A 12163-nucleotide genomic window follows, 5' to 3' on the forward strand; every position below is an offset into this window, starting at 1 on the left:
TGAACACATAATAATCTGGCCACTCAGTGTATATATATATATTAGAGGCCCAGTGCATGAATTCATGCATGAGTGGGGTCCAGCCAGTCTGGCAAAAAGGAGGGACATGGACAGTTGGCCAGCCTGACTGCTGGTCAAACTCCTGGTCGAGGGGACAATTTGCATATTAGCCTTTTATTATATAGGATATACACTGAGTGGCCAGATTATTATGCATTCAGAGATCATAATAATCTGGCCACTCAGTGTATATAGATAGGTCTAGTCCTGTTTTAAATATATATGGAATATGCATTTGATATTGTCATGTCTAAAGTCTGAAACATAAGATTTATAGCCTACATTTTACATTTAGTAATATAATTGCTTAATATTATACCTTCATTTAATAATGTAAATATTTTCCTTGTGTTTTTGCAGACTTCATTAATAATCTAATAGTTTCAAGATGTTTTATGAGATTAATATTTAGTTTACTAAAACTATATAATTTCCCAATGCAATAACAACTTAATGAGTTTTAAAAAATACTGATACCTGAATTATAAGTTCCAGCATGTGAAATTATTATTTCAGTCCAATCTTGGCTGCAAAATACATGTGAAACTGTTGTAAACATCTGTATTGGCATAAATAAATGACCTTGAATAATAGTAAACAATGTAATTCAAGGAAGCAAAGATTCAGGCTGCAAATAATGTTTTAAATTATTTATACAATCGTGCATTCAACAAACACCATGTCTACTAGATCCTGGCACTAAGGGAACTTGCTAAAGACATACAGAGAGAAATTACAAGTATGAATTTGATAAATTCTACAAAGAATCTAACTTTTTCAGTACAGGCATCAAAATTATCACCTGTTTATGGCCAGCAAAGAACAAGCATTTGGTTAATTAACTATCATTTGCTTTGGTTAAAAAGAAAAAAAAATGTGTTCAATTTTTCCAATAATTTTATATACATATACCTATATTTACATATACATATGCACATACATATACACATAACATGTATATTTGTATATACATGTGCATATATGTGCACATACAGGGTATCCCAAAAAATGTATACACACTTTAAGAGCTGATAGCTCAATTTTGAAAATGAAATGTATTTTAATAATTTATATATAGGGTGTCCCCAAAAATGTATATACACACTTTGATAATTATAAAGGCAATGTTTATTAAAATACATTTCATTTTCAACATTGAGTTGTCAGCTGTTACAGTGTGTATACATTTTTGAGGGACACCCTGAATATATAAAATGCTTAGATGCTGCAGGTGAGTTTTATGATAGTATTTATTGAACTGAACCTCAGTTCAAGAATGTGCCAGTTGTTCTGATTGTTACTAAGACTTGAAGTGTTACATATATAAAATGCTTATTTTCTTAACTATGTGATATTGAGAGATCAATAAAGAAGATTGAGATTGGGAGGAAAAGTGATTTGTAGACAAAACCAATCATTTTTAACCCGAAAAGCATCTTTAACCTAATGGTATTTTAAGATATTGCAATACTAATTTGTATCTACCAGCATGTATTTTGTGAGAATAAATATTACACCTTAAAAAATCCAATTCGTTATCTCCTAAAAGAGATCTTCTATAAGTTAGAGAAATAGATAAACAAAGATTTGGATCACTACAAAATTCTATTGCTGGAGCCACAAGAAAAAGGTAGGGCATTTTAACTTTCACATTTAACAAGATGATTCCAAAGTAGTGTTATCTGAGGGGATAAACTACTTGAAGATGAGCCCACACAGTCCCTGAAAAAGGCAATGACATTTATTTGTGGCTTTTCAGCAGATGTGTCATACATTATCCACCAGACAGTGGCAAGGGAAACCAGAACTATAAATCTTAAAATATGAAAAAAGTGTCTTCAGAATGGGGGTGGGGGGGGAGACATGTTGCAAAACATTTTGATTGTCTTTTCTTCCACAAGAGATTGCTACAGTTGAGCTCACCAGTTAAAGATTTTATTGAATTGTTTATATCTTAACAATTTCATGTTACATGGGAAAACAACAAACAATTTGATTTGAATCAACAGTAAAAATACTCCATTAAACAAATATCCATTGGGTAATCAATATGTCAAAAGCATAAGACAGTATCAAGGGAGTAACCTATAGGGAGCAAGAAGTTTTGACAAGTGGAAAAGTTAAAAATTTTTTCTACAAAGGTCAGAAATAGTTTCTGATTTTCTTTTTTGCCCTGATTAGCTACCAGCCTATTGCAGACTATTAAAATATTCATTTCTGTCGCCTTGAATTTCCCAGTTCTGCTTCCTAAGTTATACTGAAATCCAGTAACTGGCAGCCCAAACAATCGTGTAAAATGACTGCCACAAGGGAACTGTACTAACAAATGATGGAGATCTTCCCAGGAGCATAGAATAGAGCAGAGAGCATAATTTTAGAGCTGGAATATACCAATACCTTCACGGCAACTTGGTATGCTTTTCCAGATGCTGTTTTCAACAACAGAAAAACTGTATTTTTCTCAGACATTTTGGAAAGATCAACATTCCTTCAAGAATCCACATGAAGAGACTTTACCTTTCCTGCCTTTGAATGTTGGCCAGTTTTGGCAGCCAATGTTTATCATGTAAACTCCATGAGAAAAAGTCTCTTGTCTGTCTTCACCACTGCAGTCCTGGTGCATAGGAAAACACCTGGGCACATAGTAGATACTCAGTAAATGTTTGTGAAAGACTTCTGCTATTAGGCTACAGTGAACTGTTCAAGACAGAGATGCTTGCTTCCTTGTTGTTATCAGATATTTTTATTCCCAAGCCGACCAGGAAGATGGTCACATCCAAGCACATTTGAACAGATTGACTAATCTTTCACTGTCCTTGTCATTTCTTATAGGAAAGTGAATTTTTAAAAAGTATTGATTTACCCCAGAATATCTGGAAGAAGTTTTAATGAAATAATGACAAATCTTCTTACAAATTCTGCAAAATACAATGTAAATATCTATATATATATAAAAGGCTAATATGCAAAGTATCCCCTCAGGAGTTTGACTGAGAGACTGGTAGTTCAATCACTCACTATGACGTGCACTGACCACCAGGGGGCGGCACGGATTGAAGGAAGGCCCTGGCCGACAGCCAGCAACCGGGGAAGGAAGGTCCCAGCTGCAGCTGGAAGGTCCCAATTGGCCCTGATCGCCAGCCAGGCCTAGGGACTCTACCCATGAATGAATTTTGTGCACTGGGCCTCTAGTATAATAATAATATATCTCCAACAATTAGGGACTCACCCACCTAGAGCATCTGTCAGAGATGACAAGGAAGAGATTCCCCATCAAGTAGGAAGCTGGACTAAGTTCCTTCCCCACTCAAAGTACAATTGTTAAGTCATCTTAAATTCTCAGGATTTTCTTTGACCTCTTGATTGCTTCTAGTTTTATCCATATTTTGTCTACATAGCACATTCTGTAACAGCCTTTCAAAGTGTACCTAAAGAGGATGCAACCCTGCAAAGGAAAAATGTTCTTGATATCCAACCCAGAGGACGATATAAATCTATCTGTAAAATGAGAAGTGAAATACAAAAACACAATTAGTCTAATGTATCCCTATTTTTTAATGAAAGGGTATTCTAGTCAACTATAATTTTAAGACGATAATTTACCCTACCCTTATTAATAGATAAGCATTCTTATTTTATACTTAACTGGAGGCCCAGTGCAAGAATTCATGCACCAGTGGGGTCCCTCGACCTGGCCTGTGGGATCGGGCCAAAACTGGCTCTCTGACATCCCCTGAGGGGTCCCAGATTGCGAGAGGGTGCAGGCCAGACCGAGGCACCCCACAGGTGCATGATCAGGGGAGGGACACAAGAGGTTGGCCAGCTGGGGAGGGACTGCAGGAGGGCTCCAGGGTGTGTCCAGCCTGTCTCACTCAGCCCTGATTGGCCAGACCCCAGCAGCAAGCTAACCTACCGGTCAGAGCATCTGCCCCCTCGTGGTCAGTGCACATCACAGAGACTGGTCGACCTGTCAACTCTCTTCCCCCTGGTGGTCAGTGCACGTCATAGTGAGCAGTTGAGCGGCCTTAGCATATCATTAGCATATTACACTTTGATTGGTTGAACTGACGACTGGACACTTAGCATATTAGGTTTTTATTATACAGGATTACCTCAGAGACCTATAACAGGGCTATTACTAATAATTCACTTCTGAGGCTCAGGAAGTTTATCATTATATTTTGTTATGATTCTTCCCTTATTAAAGATATTTATTAACAAATATGTACACACAAGCATGCACGCACATGCACACACAGACAAGACTTGATGAGGTAGCAGGAGGAAAGGAGAGAAGATACATGAAAAAGCAGAATGAGAAGTGGTTGAGCCACATTAATAAAGACCCATGGACTAATGTAAAAATCCATGGGTTCTTACTGTGAAGTCTCTGGAACTCTCCACCTTTAAGGCAGCACAACTGTACAGTTATAGTTTCTATAAGGCTCAGCTTTTTCTGTTTCTTTCTGAGGAGCTCAGTTGTTCAGTTATTCTTGGATTCCTATAAGACCTAAATGTACAGCTAAGAATTCTGTTTTCTTATTTCTACCTTGAAATAAATGTCCCACTATTGACAGATCTGAGTGACAGACCTGTAAGGCTCAGCTGCCTGTTGGGAGTCATGCTGCCTGAGAATCGTCAGCAATGTCCCTTCCTCACCCTGTGACTCAGGTGACTTGTTTAACCTCGCTGTGCCTCAGTTTCCTTCTCTCCAAAAGTCTATATATATAAAAGCTTAAGCGACCTAACGACCAAATGACCGGTTGACCAGTCGCTATGACATGCACTGACCACCAGGAGGCAGACGCTCAATGCAGAATCTGCCCCCTGGTGGTCAGTGTGCTCCCACAGCCAACCTCCCACTGCCAGCCAGCCCCAATCATGCACGAATTCGTGCACCAGCCCTCTAGTACAATAATAATAGGCTAATCAGAAGATTAAATTAGATATTTATAAAGTGCTTAACCCTTTGCACTCATTTGCTTTTTTCTTGATTCCTGCTACCAATGCTAACCGTGTCGAGTTACACTTGACATCTGAGTGCAAAAGGTTAAAACACTTTTATTTAGGCCTGGCATGCAATAAACAAGCAGTAAATACTAGACATTTTTATAATCATATTTATTGTACCTAAAAAATGAACTCAAAAGAATGTCCTCTTTGCTTCCTCTATAGTTCGAGAGCGAACCCTAAGGCTCTTCAAAGGAACTGATGATTGTCCCTGGGGCTTCCAAATTCAATTCTCCAAACCAATCGTGGTAACAGAAGTGGATGCTAGTAAGTTGTCTCACTCTAGCAGTTTTAATCTAAATAGTCTTGGATATTATAGTCCTGTAAAGCACATATATACAATACAAGCAATTTCTAAATCTCAGTCTATCAGAAACTCATGGTGATTGACAGGTACCCATAACATGACCAGATGTTTTTTATAAGACATGCTTTCCGATGGAAAATACCCCTCTGCTATACATAGGGCATTGGTCTCCCTACCAAAAACTAACCCTACCTGCAAAGAATAACAACCTAGGAGTAGGTTGTTGCTGATTTATTAGTACTTAATGTTTTCCGGGAAGCATTTCATTCCCCCTGAATTATTTCCCTACAGCTTTTCAGATCTCCTTATTTCCTAACAAGCAAATTAAGAATTAGCAGATGCCTAGTGAAAGTTGGATCCTTTGCTCCCTAATCTATAACACGAGTAATGTGAGATCAATACTTTGAGGCCAGAACACTAAGGTTGGTAGGCATCTATATATGTAAAAGCCTAAGTGGCCATTCGACCATTTGACCATTCGATCAGTAGCTATGATGTGCACTGACCACCAGGGGGCAGATGCTCAACACACAGGCATGGAAACATGGAACAGACTGATGAATTTCAGAGGGAAGGGAGGAGAAGGGAGAGCCAGAAGAGATTAACAGAAGATCTTATATGTGTAATAGAAGCTGGGTGCACAGATTTATACACCAGTGGGGTCCCTTGGCCTGGTCTGCAGGGATCAAGCCAAAACCGGCAGTCCGACATCCCCCGAAGGGTCCCAGATTGGGAGAGGGCGCAGGCCCAGCCAAGGGATCCCAGAAGTGCATGAATTCATGCACTGGCCCTCTAGTATAAAATAAAGGTGTCCACACCCACATGATGCATTAGATGAGGCTTAATGAGATTATCACAGAGGGAGGCCCAGGGCCACTAGAGGGTTTCTTATTGACATTCAGTATTTGTCTGGACTGTGAGTTTCCCGAGGTCAGAAACTCTATCTTACACATTATTTTATCCTCAGTAATTTGTGCAGTATCCCAAAAGCAACAGAGTAGATGCCCCAAAATGCTTGTTGAGTGACAGAACGAGCCCTGGGTACCTAAGAGCTGGGGAAACATGGGGCAGAGAGGAAGGGAGGAGTGCCGTTCAGGAGATTTAGGACCCGTCCTGCTTTGTCCTGGTGCTCTAGTCCCTCCTCTGGCGCCCTTATCACCAGGGTAGCATTGCACTTCCCTTGGCCTGTCAGCATTCAGGTATTCCTCTGCTGTGTGCTCTGTGGTTCTACTGAGAGTCAGCTCTCCTACCTGTAAAGAAACGGGAGGCTACTCATCTCTAGTAGCAGGGATGGAAGATGCAGTATATGGAATTGGTGCCTCCTAGCCCAGCATTTCAGTCATAGGTGACATTAGTGGGTAGGAAGCAATGTGCCCAGACAATCACTATTTTTATGTGAACAGAATTTTCTAATTAATTCTTGGTTCATGGGAACAAAGGAAAGAAATACTGAGTATCTAGATAGAATGTGAGATATTCCTGGTGCAGCAAAGAAGCTGTTTTCTAGTTTTAGGGCCTGCCTACGGAAACATTTTACAGGGTATCACTTTTGCCAGGTGCTCAATGGCACAGATTTTGTATAATCCTATAGAGCTTAGTCTCCTTTAATCATGAGGGGATTACCTATGTACTAAGTAACCTGGATATCTATTTCACACTCATTGATGTTTATAAAGAAGGAAATTTACTTATTTATAATATCAAAGTAGTAATTAAGTGCACAGAAAAGCCTTCAGCCCATAATTCAGGGCTGGCACCTGTGAAAAGAGAGAGAGAGGGAAGCAGGATTGGGTAGGAAGAACCTCAAACTGCAGTGCAGCTCTGAGAAATTCTGAGACAGACTGATAGGGAGCTTCACAGCAGAGTGTCCCTGAGCGAGGTCCCACAATGGCCAGAAATAGCTTGGCTCTAGTACCCGCTCCGAAGCACTCACAGGCCGTAAACAGTACCTTCCTGGGGAGGATGTAGCCTTAGTGTGAGGTGCGATGATCAGAAAGTGTGGCAGTTGAAGACTTTCACTCAATTACAACTCTCACATCCCATCTCTTGAAGGTGTATGTTGGCAGTGTAGATCCAACACCTCCACGGAGGGTGTGAATAGAAAGCCCTCGGCAAGCAGGAGAAAATTGATTGGGACAATTCCAAGAAAGGTGTGACAAATACTAGTTTGAAAATAACAAAATATAGAAAGAAATTTAAGACCATATAAATTAATGGCAGAAAAAACATGTGTATCATTTGTAAATCTTAATGTGTAAAGATGTCAATTCTTCCTTAAGTTGATCTATAGATGTAATCCCAATTAAAATTCTAGTAAAGTAGCTGTTTTAGTTTTTGCTTTTGTGGTAAATTTCTTTTAATTAGATTCTAAAATACTTATAGAAAGCAAATTTTCCCTGAAAATTATTTTTTTTCAGGGAAAAGAAGCCTTTTATTCTGAGTTAGATGTCAAAATTCAAATGCATGGATATATTTTTACTTTGAAATGAATAAATTTCAATTAAAGTTTAATCAGTTAATCAAATATGTAAATGATGACTTAACAAATAATTTTCTTATTCAGGGAAGGGAAAGGGAGGAAATTTACCCAAATGTAGGTGGGATTTGGGGGTGGAAGAATGAACCCCAAATAAGTGCAGAAAGGGTAGAATTGGAACATGGTGACAGAACTCAGGTGACAAACGATAAAGACTGCAAATTTTGTCCAGGGTCATCCTTACTTGGCCCGTTAGTGCCCTTCAAATTAACAAGAACAAAAAACAATTGTGGAATTACTTCTTTATAGACACAAAGACAAGCAACTTTTTATCAAAGTGGCTTCTGGTTTTGTCACTGCGTTTTTAAAAGACATTTAGCTTTAAGGAAATAAATGTTTATTCATGGAGAATGTATTCATTGATGTTTCTATCTTCCCACTCCACTTTCTTCTCTCCCCCTCTTCCTCTGGCCATTTCTTCTCTTCTCTTCCCTTTTCCCCTTTTGCCTACTCTCCTCTTTCTACCTCTGACTTTATTTCTTAAATAAAGAAATAAACTAATTCATAAAGAAAATAAATGACTGCCCCTTTTTCTAAAAAATCAAATAGGTCTGACTTGATAAGTTTAGCAGATTTTTGCAAAATATCCAAAACCTCAACAGACTTGACTCTGTGCCTGTCATTCTAGATAAAATAACTAAATGCAGTTTCATAAAATGTTATGATCTCTTTAATTTTTGATACCTTTGCAACTGTTCAACTGAAATAGTTAACTGTATCTCATCCATTCAAATACGAAACAAATAAAAATGTTTGGATTGCAAATGACCGTATTTAGGAGGCCTTGAGGTTTTGTAATAGGAAAAGCTGAAGCGTGTCTACTGTAGCAGAAATGGTACAATACATAGTTAACCTAGGATTTTATTCAATATCAGAAAGTGCTGCCCTGGCAGGGATTCATGTAGCTGCTGAGTCTACTTCTTTTTTAAAACGTTTCTTAAGCACAACCTCCGAAACCCATTGTCTAGTCAAATCTACTAAATGAGCGGTTGAGGGACTTCAAAATTACACATATTTTCAGCACTTCTGAGAATCTCATTCACACCACAAAACATTGTTCTGGATGCACTAGAGAGGCTTAATTACACACTGGAGATAAAAAGATAAAGCGGGAGATGTGTAGGTGGGATGGAAGTGATTATCCATAAGTATACAGAGAGGGAGCTTGCGTGTAGCTTACATAACTAATTGCCCACACCCAGCTGGCATTTGCATGAACATTTTCTATGAAAGACTAAATGCTTGTGCGATCTGTTGGCATAAACAAAAGAACCAGATGTTCCAACTCTGATACCAAGCAAACTTGAAAAGAAAACTATACATTTAGGGATGGACAAACCATAGAGGAAATTGTGGACAGGCCCATCTTTCTGGAAGCTCTAGAATTAAAATGCTACTGTTGTAGTACAATTTTTTGAAATGAAAAGGACAAGCCCCTGTTTTAAATTATAAGGTTTTCAGATTCTGCTTTGTATGTAAATAAGCATGAAAGGATGGAGTAGCTCAGCATTTAACTTTTTACAAACCCAGAACTATTTAGTCAAGTATCCTTTTGGAGAAACAAACTTAGAAAACAATGGTCTTGTTTTTCCACCATGTCATTCCTTCCTGTGTAATGTAGGATACACACTTCTAGCTGCTCCCAAGACCAAGTAGGGCAAGCATCTGTATGGTATATTGCCAGGTAAATTTCTACCATTTTTTGTAGATAGGGAGAATTTGTAAGTTGCATTGCAAAATGGGACACGATAGGTACCATCTATCTTTAAAGCTAAAAACAAACTATCAAAAATAATAATACCTTTACAAACAAGAATCCTTTTTACTCTCATAACTCAAAAGTACAAAGATAAATACTGTAACAATTTTTGAATGAGTAAAATATTTGAGTAGACATTTCTCCAAAGAAAATGTACACATAGCCATTAAGCACATAAAAAATGCCCAACAGTCATCAGGGAAATGCAAATAACCACCACAGTGAAATGCCACTTCACACTCACTAGGGTGGCTATCATCAAAAAGTCAAAAGCAACAATTCTTGGCAAGAATGTGGAGAAATCCAGAACATGTATGCAATACCAATGGGAATGTAAAATGGTGCAGCCATTTGGGAAAACAGTATGACCGCATCTCAAAAAGTTAAGCATAGTTACCATTTGACTCCCAGTTCCACTCATAGGTATATACCTAAGACAAATAAAAACATATGTCCACAAGAAAACTTGTACACAAATGTCCATAGCAGCATTCTTTATTCAAAAATTGGAAACAATACAAATTCCCATCTACTGATGATGCAAAAAAAATGTACTATATCCTTACAATAAAATATTTATTCAGCAATTAAAATAAATGTAATATATGCGGATGAATCTTAAAAATAGTTTGCTAAATAAATGAAGCCAAACACAAAAGACGACATATTGTATGACTTCACTTATATGAAATGTCCGTAATAGGCAAATCCATAGAGAGAAAAAATAGATAAGCGGTTGCCTGCAGCCAAGAGGTTGGAGGAAATAGAGAGTGACAGCTATTGGTTAGAGAGTTTCTTTCTGGGGTAACAAAAATGTTCTAAAATTATATTGTGGTGATGGTAGCACAATTCCAAGAACATAGTAAAAACCATTTAATTATATACTTTAAATGGGTGAAATATATGGTATGGGAATTAAATCTCAAAGGTGTTGAAAATGAATTATTTCCGTATTGATGGAGCCCTTAGGTCAAAAATTATTGTTTAAAGGCAGAGTTTACTTAGGAGTCAAGATGTGTTATCAGACACTTATACCTTTGATTATAGTAGCTTATGACTTTATCTAGTCAATTATTTAGCAAGTATTGACCAGCACAAATAGCTCAAACATTTGTCTTCCACTTTCCTCATACCCCTTAAAATTCTTTATCATTTACTTTCCCATCTCCAGATTTAATCACTTTTCATAGATTCTTGTTCTTGACTTCTTGAATAGACTGGAATTTAAAAGGCTATTTCTATGGGATGTTCTGTGGTGTCACTGTAGAACTGCGGACCATTTTCTCCATCTTGAAATTCTTCTCTTGCCTTCACTGATCTTATATTCTTGCTTCCATGTTCTCTGGGATCCATCTGCTCCATCTCTATGTTCCTCTTTGGCTCCTCTTTCCCTCCTCTCCTTAAAGGTGATTATTCATCAAGGTTTTGTCCTCAATACCCTGCATTTCTCTCCTTACATTTGTCCCTTTCTTCAGACGTTCTGAATCCATTTCTCAGACCCATCACATATCCTGGGTTTTAAAGCTTTTTTTCTATCAGCTCAATAAACATTTTCAATTTTCTCTTCCATGGTTATTTTAGTATTACCAAAAAACACACATGTTTAGCCAACTTTTTAAATGTCCCTACCATGTGCCAGAGATTATACTAGACATGAGAAACACATAGATAGATGATAGATGATAGATAGATAGATAGATAGATAGATAGATAGATAGATAGATAGATAGAGGCAGATAGGTGGTAGGTAGGTAGGTAGATAGATAGATAGATAGATAGATAGATAGATAGATAGATAGAAAGACAGATAAATTTTTACTTGCTCTTGAGGTATTCATAGTCCATTAGGTATAGAAAGGCAGATATGCAAATGAGTGCAGTGAAGTGGTATAGGTCCTATGCCTGCATTTTACACCTTCCATTCATTTCCAGTTCGTATTCCCAGAGTCCCATTACAGGCCTGTTTTAATTCTGATAATAACATATTTGCTGATCTTCTTAATTTAATCTCTTCCTATTCTAAATTAATCTTCTGAAAGCCACTGCATATCTATTTTCTGCTCACAAGCTTTAATGGCTCTCTACTATTGAAGGATCAAGTACAAATTCCTCATCCTCACATGGAAGATCCTTTACACACTGCCTAACTTTTCAATCTTCTCCTCCACACTCACCCTACCTACCCACAACCTCTGCTGCAGTTGATTTGAGTCACTAACTTTTTGGCATGTCTTAAAACATTCTGCTTGTGTACCTTTGCTCAGAAAACTTCTATTTCTTGGCTTGCTGATTGAGGTTATGCTAGCTTTGGAAACAAAAATATATGAATGGCTTAAGAGAATAAATGCTCATTAGTCACTTGCGTTAATAGTCCAATGTGGATGTTCTTGATTGAATGCTGACTTTGACCTACACAATGTTTCAAGATCCAGGTGTTCTGTTTTTTGTTGTTGAGTGTTATCATCCCCTAGGGCCTTGACGTTATCTGCAT

Source organism: Eptesicus fuscus, chromosome 4, assembly GCF_027574615.1.
Source record: "Eptesicus fuscus isolate TK198812 chromosome 4, DD_ASM_mEF_20220401, whole genome shotgun sequence".
In the NCBI taxonomy this organism is placed as follows: Eukaryota; Metazoa; Chordata; class Mammalia; order Chiroptera; family Vespertilionidae; genus Eptesicus; species Eptesicus fuscus.